Source organism: Chiloscyllium plagiosum, chromosome 19 (assembly GCF_004010195.1).
Source record: "Chiloscyllium plagiosum isolate BGI_BamShark_2017 chromosome 19, ASM401019v2, whole genome shotgun sequence".
Lineage (NCBI taxonomy): Eukaryota > Metazoa > Chordata > Chondrichthyes > Orectolobiformes > Hemiscylliidae > Chiloscyllium > Chiloscyllium plagiosum.
The window spans coordinates 16,572,940-16,581,303 of NC_057728.1; the positions used below are offsets into that span (position 1 = coordinate 16,572,940).

The 8,364-nt window shown below is 42.1% G+C and overlaps 1 protein-coding gene across 8 annotated transcripts in view; it reads right to left on the bottom strand.

The window, feature by feature from the left end:
• LOC122559542 overlaps window positions 1-6,078 on the bottom strand; it is a 68,658-nt gene extending 62,580 nt beyond the window's left edge. For 6 of the 8 annotated variants that reach the window (XM_043709190.1, XM_043709186.1, XM_043709185.1 and 3 more), the window contains exon 1: window positions 5,944-6,056. The gene's annotated coding sequence lies outside the window, so the exon portion shown is untranslated. Of the gene's footprint in view, window positions 1-5,943 lie in introns of all 8 variants that reach the window. The other 2 variants (XM_043709184.1, XM_043709188.1) reach the window with 2 other exon arrangements.
• Between the last annotated feature and the right edge of the window lie 2,286 nt (window positions 6,079-8,364).

Below are 8,364 nucleotides of genomic sequence, written 5' to 3' on the forward strand. Positions count from 1 at the left end.
CTCCACCCTTCAGGCTCTCTGCCTTTATTCCTGATGAAGGGCTTTTGCCCGAAACGTCGATTTTACTGCTCCTCGGATGCTGCCTGAAATGCTGTGCTCTTCCAGCACCACTAATCCAGAATCTGGTTTCCAGCATCTGCAGTCATTGCTTTCAGCTATTAGAAACTCATATCTGATTACTCCAAACCTTGTTCTTTTTTCCTCAAAAAAACTAAGCATTGGTTAAGTCTCTTTCCACCCCATCAACAAAATGAAGTTCTACTGAGAAACATCCGGATTACTTATTTTACCTGGTGTGAATGGGTATGTGTGCATGCACACCTTTTGGGTTATTTGGAAGTGTGGATATTTCAAATGCAAGTTAATTTGCTTTACATCTGCCAAATTCATCTCATGCACAATAAAACTTTGTTATTTCCTAAATAAACCTGCTTGATGGATCTTTTTATTCCAAACCAAACATAGATGAAATATCAAACTGCCCACATTGGTGAGCTAACAGAGTCGAGATGACTCTTCAACAGTCATTTAAAGTCAAAACGTTGGCTTGCTCTCCATGGATGGCGTCGGACCCAGTGATTTCCAACCTTGTTTGTTTACAGTACGGATTCCAGCATCTGCTGTAATTTGCTCCTGCCAACATCGGTAACTAGGTAAAGCATTTAAATTTACACAGAGGGATTCAAGGAGAGATACCAAGCACTCTCCACCCTCAGTCACTTCATAAAAGTTGAGGGCTTGATAAGTACCAGTATAACCCAAAATGAACAAGGTGGAACTGAGGAGGATAAGATGATTTTGGGAAGGGATAAAAGAAAAAGACACCAGGTCTCCTGTGCATGATTAAATCAAATGCCTTTAAAAGTTGCTAGACTTATCATGAGAGGAAAGACCTATCAATCTTATTTTCACTAATTAACCAAGGTTAGGCTATTTGAATTGAGCAAAAAGTTGAAGATATTATTCAAGTGCAGGAGCTAAAAAGCAGTTTTAATTGTAGATAACAGCATTTGAAATTGGACAAAGGCATCAGATAGTAATTCAGTCAGTTAGCTTAAATTCAACTGCAGATGAAACATCTTGAAACAGAAGGAATTACAAATGAAAAAAAGACATACTTCAAAAGAAAAAAGATTCCAGAGGGTAAAATTAAAGAGGAAAGAAAACTTCAGAGAAGTAAAAAGAAATGAGCTTTTAATCTAGAACTAGAATTTCAATGGTAAACACTGGCTGGAATATGAAAAAGGAGGCCTCTGATTCCAGCAAACATTCTGACATAGATCTAAGTCCAATCCAAGACCCAGTAGGGAGCAGTGCAATTATGTGCAAGCACTCCCAAAATTTGTTTAAAGGGAGCTTGAGGCATTTTTCTGAAAAAAGGTCATTTAAGTAGGTGAGGTGGCCAAAATAAAATCTACATGCTGCTCAAACAGAGGACAGAGTTCATAAGACCACAAGATAGGAGCAGAATTAGACTATTCGGCCCATCGAGTCTGCTACAACATTTGACCATGGCTGATATGTTTCTCTACCTCATTCTCCTGTCTTGATCTACTTACTAATCAAGAACCTACCTGTCTCAAACATACTCAATGACATGGCATCCACAACCTTCTGCAGCAATGAGTTCCACAGATTCACCAGAATAACTAATGGATATACTTTGGGGTACAGGGGTTACCCAAAGTCTTTTACTGGAAAAAGGCATGGCTTTTCCAAGAGTGCTACACACCGAGGTTTTAGTTAACAGTACTGGTGTGGATTATACATGTGTACTTTCATATCAGGTGGACCCAGAGCAGGACCTTGTACCTCAAACACTAACTGTAGGGGACGTTGTCCATAGTTTCTGGCGATGAAACTGACCCACTCCTGGGAAATTATTTGACTGTATCTGAAGTGGCAGTGAGAAAGTCTATAGCCTTAAATCTTGTCCTTAAACATTTAAACTAAAATGTAATGTTGAGTTATTGAACGCATTTGCTGCACACTAGAAAATAGACAGGCAGGGAGGTTAAGCCAATTAAGAACATTTGCCTTAACATCAGTGAACCTGTGTAAACAGGACACCAAATGATAACATTCACGGCTGTTCCCTTGTGAAATTAACAACAGTGTTTGATTCTAACGTCAAAACAAAACTCTGTATCAATTAACATCTCTCCCGAATTATTGTCCTTCACTGTTATCTGTCTAGTTAAGAACATGCAGTGTTTTTGTAAACTTTTTATACAAAGGAAACCTGTTTGTGACAGTATAGCAGAGTTGCCTACTGTGGCTCTTAAAGAGTTGATATCCTACTCTGCTGGTTTATTAGAACCCAGTTAGTTTAGCTTAGAGGTATCAGTGTTATGTTGTAACAGTGATGCTAATGGTAAATAAAGGGGATGACTAAAATTAAACTAAACTCTCTGTAAGAGGTTTTTTATTCCAGGCTGCCAAAAAGCATGATCGTCGAAACAAACCAAGAGGGGCTTACAGGTCGAGTCCACAAGGGATTCCCTGGGCCATCTCAAATGTATACTTTAACAGTAGCTTGCTCAGTAATTATAGAAAGGCCAAGTTAGATCAAGGACACAGAACAATTGCAGGAAATTTACATTCATGTGCGGTAATTGGTAAACAGGATCCACCTTTGGAGGTCAAGTTGGCACCACAGACATATAGTTAGTGGAGACTCCGAATTTGATAAATCTAAAGAAAATGTTCAATAAGTCTTCTTGGATCGTGGTTCAGCAAACCGATCCAGAGTTTAGTGTAATTGTCTCAAAGTGATGTTAAAGCCAAAGAAGTTCCAGAATGCTACTATATTAAAGTCAGGATTCTAACCAGGAAGCAGAGGCCCTTCGAGGACAGACCGGAGGTTTTGAGATACAGGGAGAGGTTGAATTGGCTGGGGCCAAAGACCAAAGAGTGATCTTAGAGGTTTATAATATCATTAGGGACAGGGACAGGGTGAATTGCCTCGGGTCACAGAGTCCAACACAAGAGGGCATAGGTTTACAGTAAGAAGGTAAAGATTTAAAAAGGACTGCAGACACTGTAAATCAGAAACAAAAACATAAGGTGTTGGAAAAGCTCAGTTCTGAGGAAGGGTCACTGGACCCAAAACATTTACTCTGAGTTCTCTTCCACGGATGACTTTTCTAGCAACTTCTGTTTTTGTCAGAGATTTCAATTAGTTAACTTCAACTTCTAAAGTTGAGCTCTGTTCTGAAAAGGGTATGGATACGGTTATGGCCTTCCTTTATTTACCATTGCTTTCAAACTAGTGTTTTGTCTGGAACACAATTGAATTAATAATTCCCTTTTGAAGACAATTTTACATATCTCATCGCCATGAAGGAACACATGAAGGTTCGTCCTTGATTAATGTTTTCCGACTTAGTTTCTCCTGATTATATAAACATAGGCCACTTTTTTGAATTGCAGTCATTTAGAGTCATAGAGATGTACAGCCTGGAAACAGACCCTCTGGTCCAACCCATCCATGCTGACTAGATATCCCAACCCAATCTAACCCCACCTGCCAGCACCTGGCCCATATTCCTCCAAACCCTTCCTATTCATATACCCATCCAAATGCCTCTTAAATGTTGCAATTGTACCAGCCTCCACCACTTCCTCTGGCAGCTCATTCCATACACGTATCACCCTCTGTGTGAAAAAGCTGCCCCTTAGGTCTCATCTTTTCCCCTCTCACCCTAAACCTATGCCCTCCAGTTCTGGACTCCCCAACCCCAGGGAAAAGACTTTGTCTATCTACCCTATCCATGCCTCTCATAATTTTGTAAACCTCTATAAGGTCACCCCTCAGCCTCCAACGCTCCAGGGAAATCAGCCCCACTTGGAATTTATAAATCCTAAACTAAAAATTAGATTTCTACAACACAATACCAAGCCTTGGGTAAGTGTTGACTTTGGCAAGAGTTATTTAGCAGTGAATTAGTAAGGGAACAAAAACAATGACATTTGCAAGTCTAACAAACTCTTTGGAAGACAATAAGCATCGCAATCACTATCCTAAACATTATGTAAACCAGACCTGGCACAATATCCTATATGTATTAAACTTATTTGACACAGTCTTGGCTATTCTCCAAGTACTTCTCATGGTTTCAGGGGTACAACTTGATTAGAACATGTCTGGCTGAAATATACTTTATAGACAACTGGATGAGGGCAACAAAAATGGAAATAGGTTTCGCAAACAGAGCTGCACCTCAAAGATTTCCAAAAACATGCAGGGCATTTGCATTTATAATACACAATGTAACTTTTTAATCACTTCTTTTGCATATACTGGGTCAATGTACCACATAAGCCAACCATTTTCTCAATGCTGGTTTCACAGGAGAAAGAAATTAACAAAGCGTAGTTAAAACTTGCTCCATTTGTTAAACTAGTTGTCACAGTAACTGAAATCAGGACATCTCTACTGACAGCAATTAAACCCCTCATTAATCTCACTTATTTCAGGGACATTTCAGTATTTTAAAAGATATTAAAACAGTCCCAAATCAGAAGTTGTGTTGACCTCCATCAATAAATCTTCCAAAATAAACACAGGCTTTGTAGGGGGTAACATCTCTTTAAATAGATATGGATGGCTTAAACAAACAGCCTCAGGTCTGCATTGGAAACCAAGTGCAACAATTTTAGCATTAAAAATCAAAAACAAAAGGAGATAGCAACAGACCCATACAAACACATGCATTTTCTGTCCTTTTTCGTCAGTTGCCATCCTCATAGTCATCCCCCATTGCAAAGTGTACTGGGTCTCACTTCAAAATGTACTCAATCCAAGTCAATACTCACCTTACACAATAGTTCCAATAATGAAAAAATTACTGGAACCTATTAGCATCGTAAGCATTTTCTAAGGCATAGATTTAATTGACTAAGTTTAAGAACTAGCCCGATACATTATCAATTCTAATGTCCATTCTTATATTATGCAATGAAATAACTGACTTAATAATTACATTGGAGTTTTCAAAGCTTAAGCGATTTAAAAATGCAGTTATACACAATTAAGGGTATTTCAGTAGGTAATCAAGGGTAAGGCAGCTGAAACAGACTGATGAGAAAACAACATGATCAGAGTACAACCAAAATCCTGAAACAAAAATATCACGTGTCAATAAAAAAAAAACTGGGGAGATAAAAGCAGCAAAAACCATGGAAACTGCTCTTGCAGATGGTATCCTGGGTTACAAGTGAATTTACTTTCGAACGAGGGTTCGTCCATTCTGATGATTAGAATGGGATAAGTTCAATTTAATTTTATTTTGCGATGTAACCCATGGATGTTTATGCTGCGTACAACTAACATTTTAATCAGAAATTTCCAGGTCAACTTAAGGGAATTTGGTTTTAAATTGGGAAAATTTAAACTGTTCTCTTTCAGGCTCCCCACTCTCCCGCAGTTACTCGGAGGCTGAAGCGTTAAATAAGGAGTCTTGAACGTTTGCTTTGATAATGGATTTAAATTCGGACTTTTCTTCTTTGTCACGTTATCTAACGAACCAGCACTGGAAAATACTGGGACACAAAAATACTAAAAGTCTAGCCTAAACTGGCTGCACTTTTAGAATGTGAATAGCCTTTAAATATAATCGGGGGCGGGAGGGGAAATAGCTGGACATTAAAGGAAAATTGCGCCAAAGGAAGAGCTGCTTGGCTGGGAAGCCGAGTCGCCAAACGTGGATGAGAATGAGACACTTTCCGTGGTCCTCCAGATTAAAAAAAAATGTTGACGGGAAAAAGACAGAGCGACTCAAATATTGGGAGGTGGTGAGGGGGTGGGTGCTAGTTTGCACACTGTTGGGGGGGGGGGGGGGGAAGCACAGGACACTGCAAGTTCAGGGGCTCTCGGCGCAAACAAAGCAAGTACTTGGAAAGCATGCACTCTCGACGAGAGAGAGAAAGAGAGACACTCACGTTTAGCGGTGCAAGGACATGTTACGTAGCCCAGACAACGATCCCGCTCTCGATCGAACTCCGACACTCCACCACACAAAGTAACACTGCAGCCGCCCACCCGTGCGCCTGCGCGCCCGCCGCCGGAACGCCCGGTCACTGTGACGTCACAATGCCCCCCTCCCCGACACCATGACAACGGCTGCTACAAGTCTGGCGCGTGCTGCTGCCTCTGTCTCTCTCTCTCTCTCTCCCTCCTCGCGTGGTCCACGCTGAAAGGTCTTGCTCATGCCTGACCAGAGGGCGTTCGATTAGATTCCCCAGAGTATGGAAACAGGCCCTTCGACCCAACAAGTCCACGCCGAAGAGCAGCACACCCAGACCCATTCCCCATATTTACCCCTGACTAATATAGCTAACACTACGGGCAATTTAGCATAGCCACCTCACCTAACGTGCACATCTTTGGGTTGTAAGAGGAAACCGGAGCACCTGGAGGGAACCCACTCAAACAGTGGGAGCAGCACGGTGACACAGTGGTTAGCACTGCTGCCTCACAGCGCCTAATTCCCGCCTCAGGCGACTGACTGTGTGGAGTTTGCATGTTCTTCCCATGTCTGCGTGGGTTTCCTCCGGGTGCTCCGGTTTCCTCCCACAGTCCAAAGATGTGCAGGTTAGGTGAATTGGCCATGCTAAATTGCCCCATGCTAAATTGCGCGTAGTGTTAGGTAAGGAGTAAATGTAGGGGTATGGGTAGGTTGCGCTTCGGCGGGTTGGTGTGGACTTGTTGGGCTGAAGGGCCTGTTTCCACACTGTAATGTAATCTAATCTAAAAAAACATGCAAACACAGTCACCCGAGACTGGAATCAAACCTGAGTCCATGGTGAGGCAGCAGTGGATTCTCCTGCTCCTTGGATGCTCCCTGTGGAAAATGTGTGGAAGTGTTGCTTCAGCAGAAGTCATAAGACTCAAGCTATCAGGAGGGGGGTTGCATGCTATCAAGAGGCCACAGACGGATGTGGTAAAACGATTAGATTAGCAGCTGCACAGAGCAACTGCAACGGTCATACACAAGGAACTGAATAGGATAAAAATGACCATATAAGGCAAGAAGTAAACAGGGGTTGGGGGGGCGATAGAATTAGAGTAATGGGAGAGGTAAACAGAGGCGGAGTGAAGCTAGGGCTTGTGATAAGCTTGTGATAAGCTACACACATAAACTAAATCTCTTAATAATTCACTCCGTCCCTCTATTTTCTGAATTTTCTTTTGCATATCCGGCCATGCCTTAGTCACAAAATGTACTTTGAGGAGGCCCGGGTCTCAGCTTGTGAATTATTAAATGAGGTAAAAGGGGAAGTACCGAGAGACTCACAAAGACTATAAAAATCCACTGATATTATTTAGCGGTGTGTCTACTTTTTGGACACCCACTCTTGCAAGAACGTATGAATAAAGACTGCTTCGGAATTTGACTCAGACTAAAATGATTTGGCAGTGAGCTTCATTTCTAACAATTGGGGCCTCGTCCGGGATACTGTCATCACCGGCGGAGTGGTCACCATCAACGACTTTTAGAACGGTCCTGTGTCTTTCGTCGGTGGGTGCCCAGTTTGGTCGACTGACGAGGATCCTAGGGGTGTCATTCTGAACCAGAGCAGGAAAATAAGGCAGGTACAGAACAGTAGGCGCAACTGCAGTCAGGCAACTCCATGCACGGACCAAGGTAAGAAAAGAGACTTTTAAGTCTTGCCTTGGTGACTGGGAGTGTGATACCTGTCAAATTAAGGGACTGATGGGTTGACCACCATGGGAGGCAAAGGAAGTAAAAATAAGATGCCTGGGAAAAAGGATAGAGAAGTCCCGGAAAACATCCCTCCGGAAAGTCCTTTGGGACAGATGTTGAAAAATTAGAAACATAATTCTTGTACAAGGGAAAAGAATCAAAAGACTACGGGATACAAGTATTCAGGTATGAATCCTGAGGATCCAGTAGCACAGGACCTCCTCAAAGTACATTTTGTGACTAAGGCATGGCTGGATATCCAAAAGAAAATTCAGAAAATAGAGGGACGGAGTGAATTATTAAGAGAGGCACAGAAAGTGTTAAAGAGAGAGGATGAGAAGCAAAAACAGAAGGCGAAAATTATGGTAGCCACGGTTGATGAGGTGGTCAAGAAAAGAGTGGAACCGATAGTAAGCAACCGGAATGGTGGCTGGCAGCATATTGAAAATAGAGGTAGGAGAAGAGAACAAGGAGGACCCGTTAGGGGGTCCAGTCGACAGGGACAAAGATCGAGGTGGAAATCTCCACGGGCGGCATGTTACTACTGTGGAAAGACAGGTCACTTTAAGCGGGAGTGCCCGGATATGAAAAGGGAAGAGAGGACGATACGGCTTATGATTTTTGATGAAGATTAAGGGCATCAGGAGTTCCTGCC